The following is a 24,112-nucleotide window of genomic DNA, read 5'->3' on the forward strand; positions in this document are numbered from 1 at the left end:
CCCCTCTAGTCTACTGGTTCTAATCCCAGTAACTTTCACTCCCCATGCTCTTACTTTTTTACCTTAACCTTTCCCCAGGTATCCGAAGTACATCAAGCACATACATACATACACTTCACAACACCCAACTTAGGAACTCACCTGTGTGAATGTGTAGGTGGGTGGTATGTGTGTGATTTAGTGAATATAGATATCACTGTGTGTGTGTGGTATATGAATTATACCACGTATAATCCATGTATGTGTATTGGATGTGCAGGTGTTGGTAACTGATTCTTTCTAAAACTTGGTGTGTGTAGCATGTATGGGCTTAAACTGGTGATAGGTGTGCATGAAACTAGATAGGTTATTTTGAACATGTGCGTATCTGAGTTGCTAGTGTGAGTGTGTATGCCTAGTAGGGGTGTATGCACCTGGTGAGTGTATGTGTGCTTAATTGATTTTTACGTGTGCATGTGCAATTGTACATCACACCCTCCTGTCTAACAGCACTATATTGAGATCCTGAGTGCTGGCCTGACCCCTCAGGGCAATGTTTTTATGGTGGAGAATGTGGGCATATTACAGGTGTTGGCGTGAGTGACCATGAGTGAGAAGCGTGGGTTGGGTGAGTTATTGTGCTTGTGTATTCTCTGTGTGTGTTTGTGTTGTATTTGAAGTGCTGCTGTTTGCTGTTACTGTAGGGACGCCTACACTGTTACTGTTATTATTCAGCATTATAGAACTAAACCCAGAGCAAGGTGGGCATACCCAGTGTAGGGTCGGCATTATAGAACTCACCCCAGAGTGGAGTGGGAATACTTGGTGAAGGATCATTGTTAAGGGGAACTCCTGCAGAACAGGGGCTCAAGCACCCACAGCACTTTCCTTGTTGTCACTGTCATTGTTGTTGTTGTGGTAAGACTTGGAAGTAACCAGTATGTTCAGGAAGAAGACACCCACACCAGGCATTAGTGAGCATGGGGCAAAGTGAGTGAAAAAGGATGAGGTATCCCTCTTGCACAGAGAGATCCTGAAAGACAGTCCTTCTCCTTGGAGGGAGGATGTGTGTGTTCCAGAGTCCTCTCTGAATGATATTGAGGTTCAATTTGAGAAATTTTGTCTCTGTGAAAAACCATCAGCACAGAGACAGCATAGTACTGCAATTTGCCTACTGTGGCATGCTGTGAAAACAGATATGGAAGAAAAAACCGAAAGAGCATCCAAAATTGAGGAAAAGGAAAATCAAAACCAGGCTCTGAGGGACAAAAATTCACAATTGGAACTAAATAAGCAAACATTGAAAAGCCTCCTTTGTAATTTGGAACAGGAAAATGAGATATTAAGAGACACTAATCTGGATCAGGCCCAACAATTAGAATCACTTGATCATAGATTTCATAGATTTCATAGACATTAGGGCTGGAAGGGACCTCGGGAGATCATCGAGTCCAGCCCCCTGCCCAAAGGGCAGGAAGTCAGCTGGGGTCATAGGATCCCAGCAAGATAAGCATCCAATTTGCTCTTGAAGGTGTTCAATGTAGGTGCTTGAACCACCTCTGCTGGCAGGCTGTTCCAGACCTTGGGGGCTCAGACAGTAAAGAAATTCTTCCTTATGTCCAGCCTGAAACGGTCTTGCAGGAGTTTGTGACCGTTCGACCTCGTCATCCCTTGGGGCGCTCTGGTGAACAGACGTTCCCCCAGATCCTGGTGGTCACCCCTGATAAACTTATAGGTGGCCATCAGATCACACCTGAGCCTGCGCTTTTCCAGGCTAAAGAGTCCCATGGCTCTCAGCCTGTCATTCATAAGGTCTGTTTTCCTGACCTCTGATCATGCGCGTGGCTCTCCTCTGGACTCTCTCAAGCTTCTCCACATCCTTTTTGAACTGTGGAGCCCAAAACTGGACGCAGTACTTCAGCTGCGGCCTCACCAAGGCCAAGTACAAGGGGAGAAGGACATCATGGGATTTGCTCGAGAAGCATCTATGGATGCAAACCAGCATTTTGGTCACTCTACTATCTGCAGCATCGCATTGCAGGCTCATGTTCATCTTGTGGTCAAATGTTGACCCCCAAATCTCTTTCTTCCGTATTGCTAGCAAGCGTAGCACTGCCGATCCTATAAGGATGCTGCAGGTTTTTCCTCCCAAGGTGCAGAACCTTGCATTTTTCGGTGTTAAACACCATCAGGTTCTCATCTGCCCATTTGCTGAGCATGTCCAGGTCAGCCTGGATCACCCACCTGTCTTCTGATGTGGATGCTTTGCCCCAAAGTTTGGTGTCATCAGTGAACTTGGCCAGTCCACTCCTGACTCCAATGTCCACATCATTAATGAAGATGTTGAAAAATATGGTTCCAAGGACAGAGCCTTGAGGGACCCCACTGGTCACAGGACACCATGATGACTGACTTCCATGAATTACTACCCTCTGGGTCCAACCATGGAGCCAGTTTCCCAGCCAGTGGATCGTGGTGGACCCAAGGCCACAACTGGGCAGTTTGGCCAAGAGGTGATCATGGGATACCAGATCAAAGGCTTTTTTGAAGTCAAGATATATGACATCAACCTCTTCTCCCTTGTCCAGGTGATAGGTCACCTGATCGTAAAAGGAAATGAGATTGGTCAAGCAAGACCTACCCGCAACAAATCTATGCTGGGTATCCCTTAGGATGTTGGCATTGGCCAGTCCATTAAGGATGGCTTCTTTAATAAACTTTTCTAAGATCTTCCCTGGGATAGAAGTCAGGCTGATGGGCCTATAGTTAGCCAGATCCACTTTCCTCCCTTTCTTGAAGGTAGGCACCACATTGTCCTTCTTCCAGTCTTTGGGCACTTCACCAGAGTGCCAGGAGCTCTCAAAGATCTGTGCCAGGGGCTGGGCTATGACGCTCGCCAGCTCCTTGAGTACCCTGGGGTGCAGATTGTCAGGGCCAGCTGACTTGAAGGTATCCAGCTTCTCAAGGTGTTCCTTCACGAGGTCAGCATTGATGGAGGGCAGAGGATCTCCCTCACCCAGACTTCCCTCTCCCATAGCGGGCATGGGTGTCCCATGGGACTGATGAAAGACCGACACAAAGTACCCATTTAATAGGTTGGCTTTTTCCTGGTCGTCAGTTGTCAGTTGCCCCATCTGGTTCAACAGGGGTCCAATGTTGCCCTTGCTTTTCCTCCAGCTTCCCACATACCTGAAAAAGGACTTTTTATTCTCCTTGATGCTCAAAGCTAGTTGGAGTTCAGTTGCAGCCTTGGCTTTCCTGGTTTGCTCCCTGCAGGACTGGACCAGTGAAGAATAATCCTCCTTGGAGGTGAATCCAATTAAAAGACCCTTGGGTTGACCTCAGACCCTCTGAGCTCTTGTGGTTTTTCTGACATCCTTAAACTGCTCTATTATTTTTCCACAGTCCAAAAAAGAGTGAAAATGGAGAGCTGTCATTTTTACAAGGGGTTCTTGAAGCCTAAAATGGTTGAGGAGGGTTTAGAAGAGCAGAGAGACTTGGGTGGAGCCCCATGCAATACACATTGCAACTTCACAAGATATTGAAGGTCATTGGAGAACCTGCAGAAGGCCCAAGGGAAATGAGAGATTTCCTATAATGAATGGACCTGGAGGAGCTAATTTGATGTGGGGGATGAAACTCAGTTCTGCATCCCAACTGTAACTCAAAATTGATGACCCAATGCCAAAGATCATATGAAATAATGAGACAAGTGAGGTTAGTAGATCACAAGGTCAGACAGCCAGGGAAAAGAAGGCTGTGCAAATACATCACATCAGTATGTTAAAACCATGGAAGGAGTGAGAGGCTTGGTTAGTCACCCCATATCCAAAAGACCTTGAATTGGGCCACTGTGAATGAGTCTATCTATCGTCTGGCCATGTTACTCATAGGTCCATTATTTTCCTAGCCAGTCCCTTCTCCTTCTCAGTCTGCACGCGCTGAGCTCGCCTGCCACAACTTTGATGTTTTCCACGGTTCAGTGGACTTGTGTACGGCACGTACCAAATTGTCCAAAATTGGGACTGATGGTCCCCGCGCTTATTGAGGGCTCCTCCACCCCTACACTCTCGCCCGTGCCTCTGTATAACATCCTGCCCACTCTATAAGTCAAAGTCAATCTGATCCTACCAGAAGTGTTGGGGAACGACGCCCCAGAGGCTTCCAGTCTTCGTGCGAGGAGTTCCGCCCATCTCCTCCTCCAAGTCTGATCCTGCGACTTGCGCCTCTTCAAGTGAAGGGCCTCGTGCCCCTCCTCACCTCCCTGGACCTGCTCGAGATGCATCTGTGGATGCATGATAGGGTACGATTGGCCTTCTTGACTGCCTCCCCACACTGCCGGCCCATGTTCATCGTGGAGTCAATGACGACTCCAAGATCCTTTTCCGTCTCCGTGCTGGCAAGAGGAGAGTTCCCCAACCTGTAAGTGTGGTGCCGGTTCTTCCTCCCCATGTGCAACACCTTGCACTTATCAGTGTTAAACCCCATCCTATTCTCATCCGCCCACCGTTGCAACCTGTCAAGGTCAGCTTGTAGCCTATTGCACCCTTCTAGTGCACCCACATCCCCCCACATCTTAGTGTCATCAGCAAACTTGAACAGGGTGCTTTCTACCCCCTCATCCAAGTCACTGATGAAGATGTTGAACAGTGCAGGCCCGAGGACCGAGCCCTGCGGAACCCCACTGCCCACATCCTTCCAGGTCGAGAAGAACCCATCCACTACCACCCTCTGGGTGCGGCCCTCCAACCAGTTGGCGACCCATTTGACCGTGTGGGCATCGACACCACAGTCTCCCAGCTTTTTGATGAGGACAGGGTGAGAGACAGTGTCGAAAGCCTTCCGGAAGTCCAAAAAGACTACATCCACAGCAACCCCTGCGTCTAATGATTTGGTGACCTGATCGTAAAAGGCCACCAGGTTGGTCTGACAAGACCTGCCACTGATAAACCCATGTTGGTTGCCCCTGAGCATGCATTCCCCCGCAAGGCCCTCCTGGATGTGTGCCAGGATAATTTTTTCAAAGAGCTTACCCGGGATTGAGGTCAGACTAACTGGCCTGTAATTTCCCGGGTCCTCTTTTTTTCCCTTTTTGAAGATAGGGACCACATTGGCCCTCTTCCAGTCCTCCGGCACCTCGCCAGAGCACCACGAGTGCTCATAGAGCCGCGCCAGGGGTCCCGCAATGACCTCAGCCAGTTCCTGTAGAACCCTAGGGTGAAGATCGTCCGGACCAGCGGACTTGAACACGTCCAGCTTCTCCAGAAGTACCCTAACTAACTCCTCGCTAACCCCTGGCCCAGGCGTGTCTCTCTCGGGGCCCGAGGGGGGCCCAGCAGGGAGGTGGCTGAACTGGTCCCTACTTAAGTGTTGGGGAACGACGCCCCAGAGGCTTCCAGTCTTCGTGCGAGGAGTTCCGCCCGTCTCCTCCTCCAAGTCTGATCCTGCGACTTGCGCCTCTTCAAGTGAAGGGCCTCGTGCCCCTCCTCTGTCCTCTCTTGGCTGAGTCGCCGTCTGGGGTCCTGGCACCTCAGTGGGTTCCAAGGCTCTCCTCTGCCCTTCCCCCACCAGAACCTGGTGCCGTTGCACCCCCCAACAGCCGTCTCTCCGCTGGACTCTGGCTCTTCCGCGGTTTGCCCCCGGGGTGCCTCACCGCTGCCCCAGAACATCCAGGTGCCATGCCGGGTGGCATGGATCCCTCTCCACTCTCCTGCCGGTCGCCGACGTCTGCCCCGGCACTTCCGGTCCCACAGCTCTCCTCTCCGGGCTTGACTCTGGCCCGTCCTTTAAGTGGGCTGGGCCGTCCGGGGACCTATAGTGGGTAAGTGCTCGCTCCGCCCCCCTGGCTCTGGGGTAAAGGGCTTCCCGGGGTCTCCCAGCCCGGGCAACTCCCAGACAGCCACCACATGAAAGGGACTAAAGAGGTACCCAGTTAACAAGTAAAGGACCTAGAGATAAAGAACAAGCCACACAGCTAGAGAAAGCTTGCAGGACGTTTGTACAGAGGAACTTAGGCAGATGGCATACATAAAATACAAGATAAAGACACCACCGAGGAAAGTGATAAAGGAGGGGTGAAGGTATATTCCTCAATAACTCTAGTGACCCATAAGAGGAGATCTGGGAAAGAGGGTGGAAAGTCAGGTGGTAATAAAGTCACAAAACTAATGGCAGAGTATAAAGGGGACCCTGACCTGTTTAATAGGAAAAGGAAGGAGGCCATCCAAGGCAAAAAGATATTGCTCAAACAACAGAAGAGATGCCCAAGAAAAGAAAATGGGAAACTGCACAAGCTCTGACAGGTCAAATATTAAAGTGTAACAAGGCCAGCAAGAAAGAATTCAAGTTGCACCAAGGGAAGTTGAGGTTGGATATGAGGAATAACTTTCCCACTAGAAAGATGGTAAAGTACTGGAACAGGTTACCCAGAGAGGTTGGGGAGTCTCCATCCTTGGAGGTTTGGAAGACCCAGGTAGACAAATCCTTGGCTGGCTTGATCTATTTGGGGCTGGTCCTGCTTTGAGCAGGAGGTTGGACTAGATGTGATCCCCTGAGGTTCCTTCCAGCCCTTGTTGTCTATGTTTCTATGATAGTCTTGCAATAGATAATAAAGTTAATGCTATTTTAAATACATCCAAAGTGGAAAGACATTGTGAGAAATAGTGGGACCATTAGATGGCCAAGCTGCAAATGGTCCAGTCGGGGAGGCAGAGCCATAGGACAGGATTCAAATGGATGATTTGCATTATCTTGTACCGCAGAGGCTACCAAGGAGATTCCCACGCCAGATCAATTCTTGCTAGAAGCTAGACATGAAGGGTTGGATCAAAACACATTGAAAATAGAAGAAGTTTTATAAGTCATTAATAAACTAAAGAAAGAGTTGCAAGTTGTTGGGCTCAGAGAGTGTTCACCAAAGGGTTCTCGAAGATCTCAAACATGAAATTGCAGCACTTTTGGCAATAATATATAATGTACTGTTATAGATGGCCCATACCAGAGGCCTGGCATGTCACCAACATAACACTCCTGTTCAGAAAAGTCTCCAGAGGGGATCCAGGTTGCTACAGAGCATTGAGTCTGGGCACAAAAAATGGCAGATGAGAACTGACATAACCATGAACTGGGTGATAACCAGCAGAGCCTATCTGCACCCTAGGATCAGGAAACTGAGAGCTACCTGATTTTAACCCTCAGAGGCTACACTACAATTGTGGAGTCTAAGGGGATATTGAATTATTCTTAAAGAAAACCCTCTTAAACACAGCTTCAACTAAGCAAGCCTGCAATTTTTGGTGTGAACCAATGTCTTTCAGCCAGTGCCTTCTCAGTCTTAGTTTTGGTGGGTGAAACAAGCCAACACCTGTTCTCCTTTCATAGGGCGGGCTCCTCATTCTAATGGCTGTGCTAATGAGACCTCACAGGACTTGTAATGAGACATTATAATGAGATGACACTAGACAAAGGTGTTGGCTGTTTTCAAATATGTTTTCTGTAAGACTTTGTGCCATGAGCTCAATAAACCAAACAAGAGACTTGTTTTAATTCATAGATTCATAGATTCATAGATGCTAGGGTCGGAAGGGACCTCAATAGATCATCGAGTCCGACCCCCTGCATAAGCAGGAAAGAGTGCTGGGCCTACATTACCCCAGCTAGATACACATCCAACCTTCGCTTGAAGACCCCCAGGGTAGGGGAGAGCACCACCTCCCTTGGGAGCCCGTTCCAGACCTTGGCCACTCGAACTGTGAAGAAGTTCCTCCTAATATCCAATCTAAATCTGCTCTCTTCTAGCTTGTGGCCATTATTTCTTGTAACCCCCGGGGGCGCCTTGGTGAATAAATACTCACCAAGTCCCTTCTGTGCCCCCCTGATGAACTTGTAGGCAGCCACCAGGTCGCCTCTCAACCTTCTCTTGCGGAGGCTGAAAAGGTCCAGTTTCTCTAGTCTCTCCTCGTAGGGCTTGGCCTGCAGGCCCTTAACCATACGAGTGGCCCTTCTCTGGACCCTCTCCAGGTTATCCGCATCCTTCGTGAAGTGCGGCGCCCAGAATTGCACGCAGTACTCCAGCTGCGGTCTGACCAGCGCCCGATAGAGGGGAAGTATCACCTCCTTGGACCTATTTGTCATGCATCTGCTGATGCACGATAAAGTGCCATTGGCTTTTCTGATGGTTTCGTCACACTGCTGACTCATGTTCATCTTGGAGTCCACTAGGACTCCAAGATCCCTTTCCACTTCCGTGCCACCCAGCAGGTCATTTCCTAGGCTGTAGGTGTGCTGGACATTTTTCCTCCCTAGATGCAGCACTTTGCAGTTCAACAAGGAGAAATGCATTCTGTTGTTTTCTGCCCACTTGTCTAACCTGTCCAGGTCTGCTTGCAGCTGCTCCCTGCCCTCCAGCGTGTCCACTTCGCCCCATAGCTTAGTGTCATCTCCAAACTTGGACAGAGTACATTTCACTCCCTCGTCCAAGTCGCTGATGAAGACATTAAAGAGTATCGGTCCAAGGACCGAGCCCTGAGGGACCCCACTGCCCACACTCTTCCAGGTCGAAACCGACCCATCCACCACGACTCTCTGGGTGCGACCCTCCAGCCAATTCTCCACCCACCGGACTGTGCAGTCATCCAAGTCACAGCCCCTTAACTTGTTCACCAGTATGGGGTGGGATACCGTATCAAAGGCCTTCCTGAAGTCCAAGTATACGACATCCACCCCTCCTCCTGCGTCGAGGCGTTTTGTGACCTGGTCATAAAAAGAGACTAGATTGGTCAGGCACGATCTGCCTGCCACGAACCCATGCTGGTTTCCCCTCAGCATAATTTGTCCTGCCGGGCTCTCACAAATGTGAGCCTTGATGATTTTCTCAAAGATTTTGCCAAGGATGGAGGTGAGACTGACTGGCCTATAGTTACCCGGGTCCTCCTTCCTCCCCTTCTTGAAAATGGGAACCACATTGGCCCTTTTCCAGTCCTCCGGGACTTGACCCGTGCGCCACGAGTGTTCAAATATTCCTGCCAGTGGCTCTGCAATGATGTCGGCCAGTGCCTTCAGTACCCTCGGATGGAGCTCATCCGGGCCTGCCGACCTAAAGTCATCCAGTTCTTCTAAGTGACCCTGCCCCACCTCAGGGCCCACGCATGGCAGTCTGGTGCCTTGCTGCTGCCTCCCTACACTCCCAGTGAGAGACTTGTCATGCCTCTCGCTTAGGGAGCACTGAGGCGAAGAACTCGTTGAGGAGTTCAGCCTTGTCCCCTCTGTCCGCCACCAATTGTTTCTGCCCATTTAGCAGGGGTCCTATTCCTCTCTGGGCCTTCCTTTTACTCCCTATATATCTAAAAAACAATTTCTTATTGTCTTTTACTTGGGTTGCCATCCTCAGCTCCATGGTAGCTTTGGCCTGTCTAACTGCCTCCCTACAAGCACAAGCAGAAGAGGTATATTCCTCTTTGGTGATCTCTCCCTGTTTCCACTTTTTATGTGCTCCCCTTTTGGCCCTTAGTCTGCCCTGGATTTCTCTGGTCAGCCAGGGAAGCCTCCTGGCCCCTTTCCCTCTTTTACCTCTCACGGGGATCGTCTCGCTTTGTGCGAGAAGGATAGTTTCCTTAAGGCACAGCCACCCTTCTTGGGCTCCCATCATTTCAAAACTACTACTCTGCAGTGCATCCTTCACTAATCGCCTGAGTTCACTGAAATCGGCTTTCCTAAAGTCCAGCACGTTCACCCTACTAGTTACCTTACCCACTCAACGCCTTATGTTGAATTGTATTTTTAGGTGATCACTGTCCCCCAGATGGCTACTGATCTGTAGGTCCCCTAGGGGATCCTAGGGGGGATCAGCAGGTATTGGGGGAGTCCCTGTTCCCCCGTGCGCTCCCAGGAGTCACCAGGAATAACGGTCACAAGCTGGCAGAGGGTAAGTTTAGATTAGATATTAGGAGGCGCTTCTTCACAGTCAGGGCGGCTAGGGCCTGGAACCAGCTTCTAGGGGAAGTGGTGCAGGCTCCTAGCCTGGGGATTTTTAAAAGGAAGGTAGATGAGCACCTTGCCGGGGTCATCTGACCCCGGTGCTCTTTCCTGCCAAGGCAGGGGGTCGGACTAGATGATCTACCTAGGTCCCTTCCGACTCTAGCTACTATGAAACTATGAAACTACTATGTCATCCCCCGTTGCCAATACCAGATCCAGTAAGGCATTCCCCCTAGTGGGACCATGTACCTCCTGCGTCAGGTGGAGGTCCTGTACACAGGTTAGAAACCTGAGTGAGCGGTGGGACTTTGCTGTCTGTGTCTCCCAACAGATGTCCGGGTAGTTTAGGTCCCCCATGACCACTGCCTCTTTACCTTTTATGGTCTCCGAGAGTTGCCTCAGGAGCCCCAAATCTATTTAAGATCTGTTCCCATTAAATATAAATAGTCACAAGCTCCTGAAGTGATAGTTCAGAAGAAAATCACCACAAAAGACGAGGCTAAATTTGGCTTTTGGGCTGGTGTTTGCCCAGAAAGCACCAGCTGGGAATGGGGTGAAGTGTCAGCCCAGGACCAGGGACTGGGGAGGGTGGAGTCTCAGTGGCCTGAGACCACTGTCAGACCACTGTGGTCTGAGGCCAACTTGTCCAACACTGAGTGTGTCCACCTTGTGCTCCAGGCCAGGGATGGGTTGTGTACTCTGCTGGTGTACCAGCTCTGGCGGGCCAGTAGAGGGTGCGCCTGCGTTGAGCCGCCCACCTCCCTGCGCCTGCCCACCTGCCAGGCTCCAAATGCCTCCCTAGGGGTGCCTTACATCCGGCCAACCCCCTTCCTAGAGCACACTCGCTAGCCTGGGGGTAACGTAGCTGCCACCACCCCGAGAAGGGACTCACTCTCGGCCCTGTGTCCTCGGGGACACACGGGCCTAAAGTCCTACGGGTACTCAACCCAGTACAGGCACTTGGGACACTTCCCCAAGTCTGGGGGCAAAAAGTACAGTCTCCCTTAGTCCACAGACCTAAGGAGTCTCTTGGGCATAATTTAGACCCACCCCTCAATAAGTCTCCCATACCGGTCACAAAGGAGAACTTTATTGATTACAGGGGTAGGGTGAAAGTAGGGTACAAGACTGAGGAATATCCTAGAAATCCTAAAGCGCAAACAGTCTGGATGAGGTAGCCTTTTGATCACGCATCTGAGTTACTGCCAGCTAGAAAGCTAATCAGATCTCGAGTAGCTTACTTACAAGCATCTTCCAAAGGCCGGTGAAGTTTCCCCTCTGGAGGCAGGCAGTTCCTTGCTCATGAGTTATGAAGGAGAGAGCCAGTTTCGGATGGTAAAGCTTTCCTGAGTCCCCCGCATAGCTGCTGCCCCCTCCTCCTCGCCCGTCCTAACTTATATAGCCCCTGTGACCTCATTCACCTGGGCCAGTGGAGGCCAGCTCCGGTTGGCTGTCCGCCAACCAATTTGAAATCCATCACCAGTTACCGGGCAGATTCCAGCCCACCAGGTAGATGCCCCTCACCCAGGTAATTGATGCAAGTCCCGTAGGCAGAGGGAGCAGGTTTCCCCCCTCCCTCAGGAATGCAGCCAGCTCAAGTTACCTAAAGAGATAGGCTGAGGTGTGAATCCTCTGGCCCATCTTAATCACATTGTCACAGGGCAGAAATTTTGGGGAGAAACCAAGGTGGCTTTCTGCCACACCAGCCACCATGCTGCCCAGTGGATACCCTGACTGAGCTAGCCAAGAGTGAGGTGGTCGTGAGGTGGTGTTGGGAGGACACCCAGGCTTTATTGTCTTGGGTGACTTCAACATCCACACTGAGGCTGGCTCTCAGGGATGGAGCAGGACTTAGTGTGACCCCCGTGGGGGTGTCTCAGTTTGCAACTGGGCCAGCCCATAGCCTGGAAACAGGGGCTCTGACTGGTGCCTTGTTGGAACAAACTCTCTACTATGGTTGGACTATTACCATCTTGTGTCCTTTGCTCCCCCCAGAGCAGCCCCTGGAGATTTGGGGCCAATGAGGATGCAGAAGACTTTGGGGGCTATTGTCTTAGACCTTGAGGCCTACTCTGCAAATGGCATCATCAAACTGGGATAGTATACAGACACCAAGGCACCTGGGTGTGCACACCCACCCCTGCAGTGCCACAAATGCTCCTGGTACAATGGGGAGCTGAGGCAGGAAAAGCAGTGAAGTCCCAGAGGGTGGTGATGGGACCTATCCTGTGCAGTCCCTTAGGGCCCTACTGCATCTGAAACCATCCCGCTGCAGGGAAGTTGGGACTCTGCCAGCTGGGTGCCCATGTAGGTGCGGGGCACAGATGTCTGCTCATAGTGACCAAACTTTGGCCCATCTTGGGGAAAATCTGGCAGTTCCTGGATAAGACAAATGGATGGATGAGAGGTCCACTGAGAGCTCTTAAATAAAACAGGGACACACAGGGAAGTATCCTCCAACATCCCTCAGTTAATGAAGGTTCATGCCAGGGGTAGAGACCACTAGACTAGCCCCATCCAGGTGCTCTCCCTTGAAAGCACCTATGACTTGCCATGGTTGGATACAAGATAATGGGCTAGAAGGATCATTGGTCTGGCCCAGGTGGAAGTTATTGTGTTCTCCACCTGTCATGAAAGAAGAACGATATGGACCCTGGCTCCTCTGGAGGTTTGGGGGTCAATCATGACCCACCTTGAAGCATGCCAGGATCATGGGGTGAAGTACCATAGCAGGGAGACAGACACAGGCAGAGTGGGATTGTGCAGACAGGTCAACGCAAGCATCACTGAAGTCTAAGCTGTGGCTCTTCCTTACTCCCCTTCCCCACATCCCTCCCTGCCCTGCTGGGCTGGATAAAGCCCATTTCCTAGCCCCTTTGCACTGCAGACCTCTCCTCAACTGAGGAAGCCCAGCAACTTCGCCTGTTGTGCTGCCTCCATCCCCATCTGCACTTGGCTTCACTTTTGCAATAGGCTGGAGATGTCTGGACCTCTGCACAAAAACAAATGTCTCTAGGTCTCCAAAGTCTATTTGCTGCAGGTGACTTTGGGACCACAATAGGACCAGGGGGACTCAGCAGAGCAGCTTATAAATCTGGCTGTCCCTTTGGTGTCTTTCAGTCTGGCAAAAGGTTATCTTTGTGGATGTTCCTCTGGCTAGTCAAAAGAATAATCCATCTGCCGCTGGCTCAAGGGCTGGGTAAGTAGCAGGAGGTGGGAATGGAGTGATTGCAAGTCAAGGGGCTTGGCATGTTTTTGTGGGAGATCCTGAGTAGCTTTCAGCAGTACAATAGTCCAAGGCAGTCTTGTCTTTCCTCCATTTGCTCTTATGGGATACCAACGTTATTCGGGCAGCAAGCATGAGGAGGGCATGTGGGTGATGTGTGGTCCTCCCAAACAATGAGGTCTCCACCTTGTCACACCAGCACCAGCCCTACAGTTCCCTGATTCAGGGAAGTCACTGCAGAGGCAAAGGGGCTGAAGTATTACCAGGGTGCAGAGACAGCGGCCTCCATGTGGTTCATCATTTGGAAGCCAGTCACTGCTGTTGAAGCAGAAAAGCAGGAAAAAGTCAGAGTTCCCCTGGATGAGTGTTCAGCCAGATTCATCCAGGGATTGGACACAACCTGGGGGAAAGGGGCATTGGTAGCTATTAAGCACAGGAGAGAAGGGCACAGCCTGAGTCACAACTGCCCAGACCCTAAATGCCGGAGGATGCAAGTGAGAGAGGAACAAAGCCTTGGTCAGAGCCGCGCCTCCTCCCTTTCAGCCTCTGCTCTCTGCCCCTGTGTGACACAGGAGACTGCGTGAGATGGACCCATGGTCTGGCCCGGTCAAAGGCCATTCTTATGTTCTTATGAAAACCAGGGGAAGAGCCATCAGCTGGGGCAGGTCCACCCACACACAGTGCATCTACACATGCAATTAGTGAGATGCAATTAACTCAGACGCAGTTTGCGCCAGAGCCAGTTGCTCCTAGGTGCAGTGTCTACACATGCACCTGGGACTGCAGCAGTTAGAGCCAGGGAGGAGCATCCCCAGGCTGGCAGGGTCTTCAGAGGTCAGTCTCGGGCTCTGGGTGGTGGCAGAGGACAGCAGAGGAGCTGGCTGGGGCACAAGGGTGCTAAAGTGCAGGTCTGGGTGTCAGGCACCCCTGCACTTTAGCACCCTCATGCACCAGCCAGCCTTGGTCACCATCAATGCAAGCATTTTGGCATAGTTAATTATTCTGCCATAAGATAGCACTGTCCCTACCAATACAATCTTACAGTGGAGTTTAGTAATCTACTGCACCCTAATACTGACCCTCATGTACACAATACTTACACAACACTGCAGAGTTAATTGGTCAGCTCTGCAGTAAAGCACATGTGTAGATGCACCCACAAGACCTGTAGTCCAGAGTCACCTCTCCGGCATTTCTGGAAAAAACTGGGAGCAATTTCCTGGAAATCAAAGGCATCTCCCCAGTTTGAAACTAACATAGAAGAGCATCAGGCTACACCATGCCTGTCTCCAGGGCTTACGCACCCGCTAGCTGGGTCTTAAATACCACCAAAGATGGAGACTCCACAACCTCCCTGAGTAACCTGATCCAGTGCTTCACTACCCTCGTCATGAGAAACTTTTTCCCATTATCCAAACTAAACTTCCCTTTCTGCAATGTGAGCCCATTGCTCCTTGTCCTGTCATCTGCCCCCACTGAGGACAGTGCAGCTCCATGCTCTTTGCAGCCCCCCTTGGTATCATAGAAGAAGAAGTAGTAGGGTCAGAAGGCACCTTATAGATCTTCAAGTCTGACCCCCTGCCAGGGCAGGAGAAAAAACTGGGCTCAAATGATCCCAGCTAGGTAGGCACCAACCCTCCTCTTAAAGACCCCCAGGGTAGAAGCCAGCACCACTTCCCTTGGAAGTTGGCTCCAGATCCAGCCGCCCTGACAGTGAAGTAGTTCTTACAGATGCCTAATCTAAACCTCCTCTCCAACAGCTTGTGGCCACTATTCCTTGGCACTCGGGGAAACAAGGTCTCTTCCAAACCCTTCTGGTCCCCCCTAGTGAGTTTATAGACAGTCACCAGGTCCCCCCTCAACCTTCTCTTGTGAAGGCTGAACAGGTTCAGGTCCCGCAGTCTCTCATTGTAGGGTCTGCCCTGTTGTCTCCGGATCATGCGAGTGGCCTCCTTTGGACCCTCTCCATGTTGTCCACATCCCTCCTGAAGTGGGGCACCCAAAACTGGATGCAGTACTCCAGCTGCTGCCTGACCAGCATCATATAGAGGGGGAGGATCACCTCCTTTGCCCTACTTGAGATGCAACTGTGGATGCACGACAAGGTGCAGTTAGCCCTGCCAACCGTGACCTCGCATTATCGGCCCATGTTCATCTTGGAGTCAGTAATGACTCCAAGATCCCTTTCTGCCTCCATGCTCTCAAGAAGGGAGTTCTCCATCTTATAAGTGTGCTGCTGGTTACTACTGCCCAAGTGCAGCACCCTGCTCTTGTCAGTATTGAAGCACATCCTGTTTTTGCTAGCTCACCCCTGTAACCTATCCAAGTCTTGCTGCAGTCTTTCCCTCCCTACTAGCGTGCTCACCTCAACCCACATTTTGGTATCATCAGCGAATTTAAACAGGTTGTTTTTCACCCCCCCATCCAAATCACTGATAAAGAGCTTGAACAGCGTGGGCCCAAGGACCGAGCCATGGGGGACTCCACTGCCCACTTCCCCCAAGTCGAATATGACCCATCCACCACCACCCTCTGAGTGCAACGCTTCAGCCAATCTGCAATCCATCTGACTGTGTAGGCATCAATGCCACAGTCACCCAATTTCTTAATGAGGATGGGGTGGGAGACGGTGTCAAAGGCCTTGCTGAAGTCCAGAAAGACTACGTCCATGGCGACACCTGCATCCAAGGCTTTTGTGACCTTGCCTTGTAAAAGGCAATCAGGTTGGTCTGACATGATCTGTCCATAATGAAACTGTGCTGGTTGCCCTTGAGCATCATCTCTGAGGTCTTCTCCTCTCCAGACTAAATCAGCTCAGTTCCCTCAGCCTCTCCTCACCAGTCCTGTCCCTCAACCCCACAACCATTTTTATTGCCCTCCATTGGACTCTCTCCAACTTGGCCACATCCTTTTGGTAGTGGGGACCCAAAACTGGACACAGGACTCCAGATGTGGCATCACTGGTGCCAAAAAGCAGGTAAGAATCACTGCCCTTGATCTGCTGGCAATGCTCCTACCGATGCAGCCCAGGATGCCAGTAGCACTAGCTCAGCAACAAGGGTGTACTGCTGGCTTCTGTTCAGCTTCTTGTCTCCTGTCTCCCCGTCCCCTGTCCCCCCAGGTCCTCTTCTGCAGAGCTGCTGCCCAGCCAGTCATCCCCCACCTGCACTGGTGCATGGGATTGATCCTAAGTGCAGGATTTTGCACTTGTCCTTGTTGATCCTCATGGGATTTCTTTTGACCCAATCCTCCAACATGGTGAGATCACTCTGAATCCTAGCCTGACCCTCCAGCTTATCTACTACACTCCCGAGCTTCAGGGGTGTAGTAGATTTTGACCAACCCTGACCTCTTTATTTGTTATCCTTAGAGCTTGACTTCAATGGCCCTTCACAGCTCCCTGGCTTTCTAGGCAGTGCTATGGGGGGAGGTGACCACCTTGACTTGATATCAAGATCAGGACTATTTCTAGCAGCCCTAGAAATAAACCTCCCTCAGCACCTCTGCTTCGCTTGCTCACTGGGGTTTCCACAAGAGGGATTCTCCCCGATAGCAATATACCAATTTTTATTGCCTGTTCTCTTCAGTCACTCTGGACACCAGCACAATGGAGGTGACACTTTCCTTTCCCCCACCTTGGTTCTGATGTTGGGCTCATCACCCAAACACCTGGGCATCATGGTCTGGGAAGAGGCCAACCCCTCCTTGCACAGCAAATCCTTGGCAGAAGGATTGAACTTAGGACCCTTCTTTGCTCTTAGCACTGGGCATTCATCATCCATCAAAGCCACCTCCCTGCCAAATATTTTAATACATTCAGACCTTTTGTCATAGAACTGGAGCGGTCTTTAGTCAACCCCCAGGTCCTATTTGCCTAAATGAGACATTATTTCTTTAACAAAACACCTGTATTTTCAGGCCGGGTAGAAGCCCATATCCAAATCCCATCTGACCTGCATAGCAAGGGCCAGAGTTGCACCCAGTCATTTCTGCATCCAGGTCAAGGGAAAGTGTATTGTGTGCAGAGGGGCTCTAACACTTGAATGGAGGAAACTTCCCAAGGGCCTGCAGGCAGAGACCTTGAGCTGCTAAGCTGCTTGTACCATGTCTCCATGAAGATTAAAACAGGCATCAAATATTCCCCAGGATAGAATTTTATTGGAGTCATCAACATACAAAGTTCAAAAAGTGTAGTACCTCAGACTTTGTACAAGTTTCTTTGACTGCTATGCTCTGGAGATGACTGATATGAAGACTGAAAGAGTGATTAGCGTTGCACACGATTACTGTCTGTTGCCCAGGACACTGTGTTCTTGGCTACAACTGGATGAAAAGATACTCCCAAGTATCTGGGACTTGGATTGACAATCTTTCAAGCACCAGGTTCTAAGCAGCTTGTGCAGCTTTTGCATGCAGCAGGCCACTCTGTGAGCTACGACAGTCATCCATGCCAGTACTATGTTAGCGCACAGTGTACTGGTAAGGTATACAGCAAAGAGAAACACAACCTTCCCAATGAATTTCAGAGATGATCAGATTGCAGGCTACATCAGATATGCTAATGACAACAGAGACATTTTTAAGGAGACAATTGATGGGAAGGGGACCTTCCATGCATTTCAAACAGCTGCTTTCTGCAGAAGTGTTGTCAGTGAAGAAATACTGGATCTGAATGTGGAATATCAACTGTCCTATGTCTTGATATTCCTTGTGACTTCCAATTCATTTTGAATAAAAAATTAGCAAGAATAAGACAGAAGCAGCATTTCAAGAACTCATCCAAATTGAATGGTATAAGGGAATACTTTCTACAGTGGTGTCATAGGCAAAGGCTGTGAACATTAGGGCTGTGAGAAATTTCATGAGCTGTTTCTTTTTGACACTGTTTTGCCTAATTTTCTGATCAAAACAGTAAAATCGAAATGAAACAAAGGCCTTTGAAACAGCCTTGGAAGAAAACGAGGCTAGTCAAAGTGTTTCAATTATAGTGCTGGGGATGGGAAGTCAGTCCAGCTGGACTGCCTTCCCATCCCCGGTACAAGATTGGGCCAGGATGGGGAGTCAGCCCACCTGGGCTGACTTCCCATCCCCAGAGCTAGATCTGGCCTGGAATGGGGAATCAGCCCTGCTAGGCTGACTTCCTGTCCCTGGCACTAGACCTTTCCAGGGACTTGGAGTTAGCCCAACTGGGCTGACTTCCACCCCCTCCACCCACTGTAGTGATGACTGCTCACCCCCCACCCGACGTAGCATCAGGGATGGGGAGTTAGCTCATCTGGGCTGACTCCCCACCCCGCAGCCTTATCTAGCATTGGGTTTGGGGAGTCAGCCGAGCTGGGCTGACTCCCCGCCCCATGCCTGCTCTAACACTGATTCCCCGCTCCCACCTGATCTAGTGTCAGGGATAGGAAGTGTGCAAGAAAGCCACCTTGGTTTCTCCCCAAAATCTCTGCCCTGTGACTATGTGATTAGAGGGGCCAGCAGAGGATTCACACCTCGGCCTGTCTCTTTAGGTAACCTGAGCTGGCTGCAGTCCTGAGGGAGGGGGGAAACCTGCTCCCTCTGCCTAGGTGACTGGCATCAGTCACCTGGGTGAGGGGCTTCTACCTGGGGAGCTGGAATCTGCCCGGTAACAGGTGATGTCTTTCAAATTGGTTGGCAGAGAGCCAACTGGGGCTGACCTCCACTGGCCCAGGTGAATGAGGTCACAGGGGCTATATAGGTTGGGGGGGGGAGGAGACTTCTCTCTTCAGCCATGAGGGGAAGCAGCAGCAAAGCAGGGGAAGCAGAGGAGCCTTGCCATCGGGACCCAGCTCTCTCTCACCCCCAGACTCCAGAGGGGAAACTGGAGAACTCTGGAAGATGCTTGTGAGGAAGCTACTCAATCGGATTAGATATTTAGCTGGCAGTAACACAGATGCGTAATCAAAAGGCTACCACAGCCACACTGTTTGCTCTTTAGGATTTCTAAGATATTACTCAACCCTATACCCTACTTTACCCTACCCCTTGTAATCAATAAAGTTCTCCTTTGTGACCGGTGTGGGAGACTTATTGAGGGGTGGGTCTAAATTATGCCGAAGAGACCCCTTAGGTCTGCGGGAAACTTTACTTCTTGCCCCTTGACTTGGGGAAGTGCCCCAAGTGCCTGTACCAGGTCGAGTACCCGTCGGACTATTAGGCCTGTGTTTCCCCAAGGACACAGGGCTGAGACAGTCCCTTCTTGGGGTGGTGGGGGTGACGTTACCCCCAGACTAGCGAGTGTGCTCCGGGAGAGGGGTCGGCCGAGCATAAGGCGCCCCAGGGAGGCATTCGGAGCCTGGCAGGTGGGCGGGCGCAGGGAGGTGGGCGGCTCAACGCAGGAGCGCCCCCTACTGGCCCGCCACAGGGACAAGAGCAAAACAAACTGGTGGAGGTAAAGAACACATCCCAAACCCCAGCCATTTATATCTTGGGGAGCATCTGCTTGCTGGTTACAAACAGTCACCGCCTACTCCAAGGCACAGCTGAATTTGGTGGATGCCCCTTTCTTTTGAGTACATAGCCCTGGGACGGCTGCTGGTGCAGAATGCTTCTCCTATTCAAGGTACAGGGCATCCCCCTCCCCACCCTGTGATCCATCCAGCTGCATGCACAGCCTGGGGTAGCACCCCTCTTTGGACTGGGGCTCCAACCACTCTTTTAAGGGCTCTGCTTATACAAAGCTTGATTCTTGGCCTGATCCCTGATAGTCACTGAGGGGTGGCCATGTGCCTGCCCCCACACCAATGGTGCTGTCAGCCTATAGGCCTACTTTGCTACCCTAGGCTAAGTAAAAGTAGTAGAAGCCAACTCTAGTACCCTCACCCCTGATTGAGGTGGTTACTTAGGCACTGGACCTAGCCCAGAGGGACAAGGGTGAGAGCAGATAAGACCTGCAAGGTGAGACAGGAGCAGAGCATCCTTGTGTAGAGGTTTGACAGGAATGGGGAGTGCTCTGGCCCAGAAGACCTGAGACCAACTGAGAGCAAAAATCAGCCACAAGCTGTTACAGCAAACTTGGGTTGACCAGACACCATCCATGCCCCAGCCGTGGAACTCACCGAAGGCAGAAAAATATTACATAAGGCCTGCAAACAGCTACGTGACAGAGTCTCCCCTCTACTTCCTTCAACCTGAACTTAGGACTCATAGCCTGGGTTCTCTGGGGTGGGACCTTCCTCCCACGAGGAGGAAGGATGGAGTCTGAGCAATGACTCCCTCACAAGGTGAAGGAAGCTGAGTCTCTGAGGATGCCCACCTCCAGTCTCCCCCAGCTCAAAGAGGTGATGTGTGGGCTGACTCTGCTCCAGCCCTGCTATATGGGGTCTGAGCAGGGCCCAAGGGCCAGCCATGGTGGAGCCAGGCACCATCTTTCATCACTGGCTTAGGCAACTCTGTCTGGATTTCCCCTCAGGGCTTGGCCCCTCAGGGCCATCTTCCCCCACCCACCCCTGTCTCCCTCAGGACAATGAGTGACAGCACCTTTATCCAATGAAACACAGGGAACAGGCTTTGCCTCATGCTGTGATTGGCTGGCCAACCCCTAAAGGCTGGATGGTCTCCCAACAGGGTGGGAAATGGGGCAACTCCAACTCCAGTCAGTGAGGCACTTGACTTCCTAGCTTATTATTCCTGATTCCTTCTAAACTCTTCATTCCATAGTTGTTAACAGCCCTGTCTCCTGCTTAATGGTCTGGATCTTCCACTAATCAAGCAATCCTTTCTCCTACATTTCTGCTGTCTGTTCGCTGCTCTTAGTAACATAGCAACATAGCTCCTGTTTCACAGCCATGATGACTGTTTTTAACTCTAAGTAAAAATATTAACTCAGGTGTGGAACTAACTTTCAGGGAAGCGTGCAAGGTGCTATCGAGATGCTCAAGAAAGATGGATTTTGTTTTCTGAATCTGAAAAAAAAATGTACTTTAATTCTAATAACTATGGGACTAATGAAACAACATATTTTGATTATGTCTTGCCTAGTTTGTTTTGTTTTTTATACAAAATATATGATATGGCATATTAATCATAGAATCATAGAAAAGGAGGATTGGAAGGGACGTCAGGAAGTCACATCTCATCCAACCCCCTAATGAAGCAGAACCAATGTACATTCCAATAAAGTTACATTTGTTTTTGCTTCAGTTTTAAACTTAATAATCCAGCCCTAGGCCGCTAGCTTATTAGTAAAACTTCTAGTTTCTTTTTAACTAGAGAAAAATGTGATGTGTTATATTTAACTTAAAATATTATATGTGATGATGCACAACAGTGTTAGGGTAGCTTGTCACATTTATTTTTAGTTGCACCTGCTGGGGTGGTGAATTACAGTATTGTTTGAACCTTCTCTTGTTTTTTCTGTTTCTGCTATTGGTATTTGTGTAGTCAGCCATAGCCCTGAGCTTGTTTATATATTATTTCTTTCCTTCCTTATCACTGTGAGAAGTCCTTCTAACATACCTTAGTGTTAACCTTATTACCAGCTCAAGTTAACTGAACTTGGCACTAACCAATTGCATCAGATGCATGAAATGCTTGGATATGTTAATGAAAGGTGATAAGAGGGGACCAATGGACAATGCCCAAATTTAAGACACCAGCAAAAGACCAAATTAAGAGGTATGCATGTGATGAGTCTGTTGGAACAAAAGAACAGGCTGACAGGATAAAACATGAACAGCAAGCTGGTCTTAGGGAAACCAATCAACAATACCTGGAAACAAAGAGTCATCAGAAGAGTGAAACATAAAAGGGGGAAACAAGAAAGTTAGATGTGTGTCATCATCTATCCAGCAAACAACATCTGTCTGGATAGTGCCAGCCATAAAGATTCCTTCTACTTTCAGGGTTGCTGAATAGTTATCAGACCCAGGGGTGCAGAAAACATCATCTGGGATTGAGTTAGATCATTGTACTGTTTTTCTCTCTGTGTATATAGAAACTACTAAGATGGCATATGTTGTATCAATAAAGTCAGAATTTAGTTGAGTGTGTGACGTATTCGACGTTCACACTGGGTTAATTGTGCTTTAGTGATCCCTTAGTGCCATCTGGTGGACAGTTGGTGTGCTAACAGCATCATCAGTACCACCCTGTCCAGAATCCTAGATCCGCCCCATAGGTGCATGTCCCTTTGGCCCTCATCACCTGTCCACAGCATGAGGCACCAGGTATCTCTTGGTGCCTCCCCATAAACCCTTGAGGGATTGGATTCATCTCTGTCACTTTTAGGCCCATCCCTTCTCTCTGTGAAGCACAGAGTAATGTGTCTTGAGGCTACACCATTTACCCTGAAACCCTGTCTCTCCTGTCACCCTTCTCCTTTCATCTGTTTCTTCCAGTATCTGAGGGAGCATAACCCCCCTCTCAGCTCCCAGTTCTCTCCCTGAGGGCTTTACCCACTGTTTCCTACTCTGATGCCCCATGAAAACTATGCACATGTCTCTCACCACTTCATCCCAGGGGAGGATAAGTGTCTCCTGGTCATATTTTCCACAGAGAAGGCTTTTTGCCTACATATCCTGCTTCTTCATTGCTGCTGCTGCTGCCTTGGAAGACAAGAAAGGTCATCTCTGCTCCATCCAATCTTCTATCAGTGATTTTATGCCTCCACCTTGTTCCTTCAGCATATTCCTCTAGGTGGAAAAGGGTCTCTTTGTCTTTCTTGGTCCTGTTCCCTTCACAAGGACTGAGCATTACCTCTGTGTCCAGCATATTCCCCTACAAGGTAGAGCCATACTGTACTGGCACCATATTGTACTGGCATACCCCACCACTAAACAAAATGAAGAACAGTGGCCATGTCTACACAAGACACTTTACTGCACAGTAGACTAATCCAATGCACAGTAAAGCATCACCATCTACAGCTGCAGGTGCTTACTGTGCAGTAAATTGGTCTACTGCTCAGTAAAGCCAAATAGCATTAATTGCACACCAGTGTGTTTTATCTCCACTGCTTCATGCTTTAGTCAGTCCTGAAGTGAATTAGACTTTGTTCTCAAGGCTAAATTGAATTTTACATTGCTTTAATGTTTTCATGGTGCCATGCAGAAGTAGAGATATGATGGAGAATAGTACTCTATGATTTGAGTTGACAAGAAGATAGTAGCCTCCCTTTAAGAGTTTTAAAAGCCATAGGTGCTCACTGGCCTTGTCTACATGAGACACTGCCTGTGCAGCTGTTACTGCAGTCATTTAGTAGTTGCATACCAAAGTACTAAATGACTACACAGTAACCAGTGTTACTGCACAGTAGCATCCCCACACAGCTTCCTGGTGAAGCTGACTGTGCAGTAGCTTGTTACTACTGTACATCAGCATGCCATCATGGTTCATGCCCCACAATGCTACTGCACAGTAGTAATGAGTTACTGTGCAGTAAGCATCTTGTATAGACAGACAGTATGTTTATTACAAGCCACATCAGAAACCCACTAGCAAAGCACATTTCTAGATACTGAGTAAAAAACAATGGTGTGGGACCAAAATGCGCTCATGGCATTTCTTCATATGACTCTGGTTGTGCAAAGAGTGAATATGGGGGAATTAGGTTGGATTATTATTAAAACTGTTGTGTTTTCCCAAGTTCTATATCAATAGTCAGCGGTTCCCACTATAATGATTGTAGTGAAATATACACTGAACTTCTATTAATTACACAAAGAAGAACATGTTGACAGTGTTTGAAACACAACTTAATCATTCAATTGAACATGGTTCCCTTATTCCTTTCTCTTTCCCTGTAGAAAGACTTTTAAAGGGGAAATTTCTTACTATCACTTGTTAACTGATGCTCAAGATCCTTACTGAGAAAAGAAAGCTTGGGTTTTTTTACAGTAACTATTGGGCTGTCAGTGTCACATCCTTTTTTCTTTTTTCTTTTTTGTTTTTGGGGGTTTTTTGGTTTTT

This window comes from Crocodylus siamensis, chromosome 1, assembly GCF_052110815.1.
Source record: "Crocodylus siamensis isolate JL-2025a chromosome 1, ASM5211081v1, whole genome shotgun sequence".
Classification (NCBI taxonomy): Eukaryota; Metazoa; Chordata; order Crocodylia; family Crocodylidae; genus Crocodylus; species Crocodylus siamensis.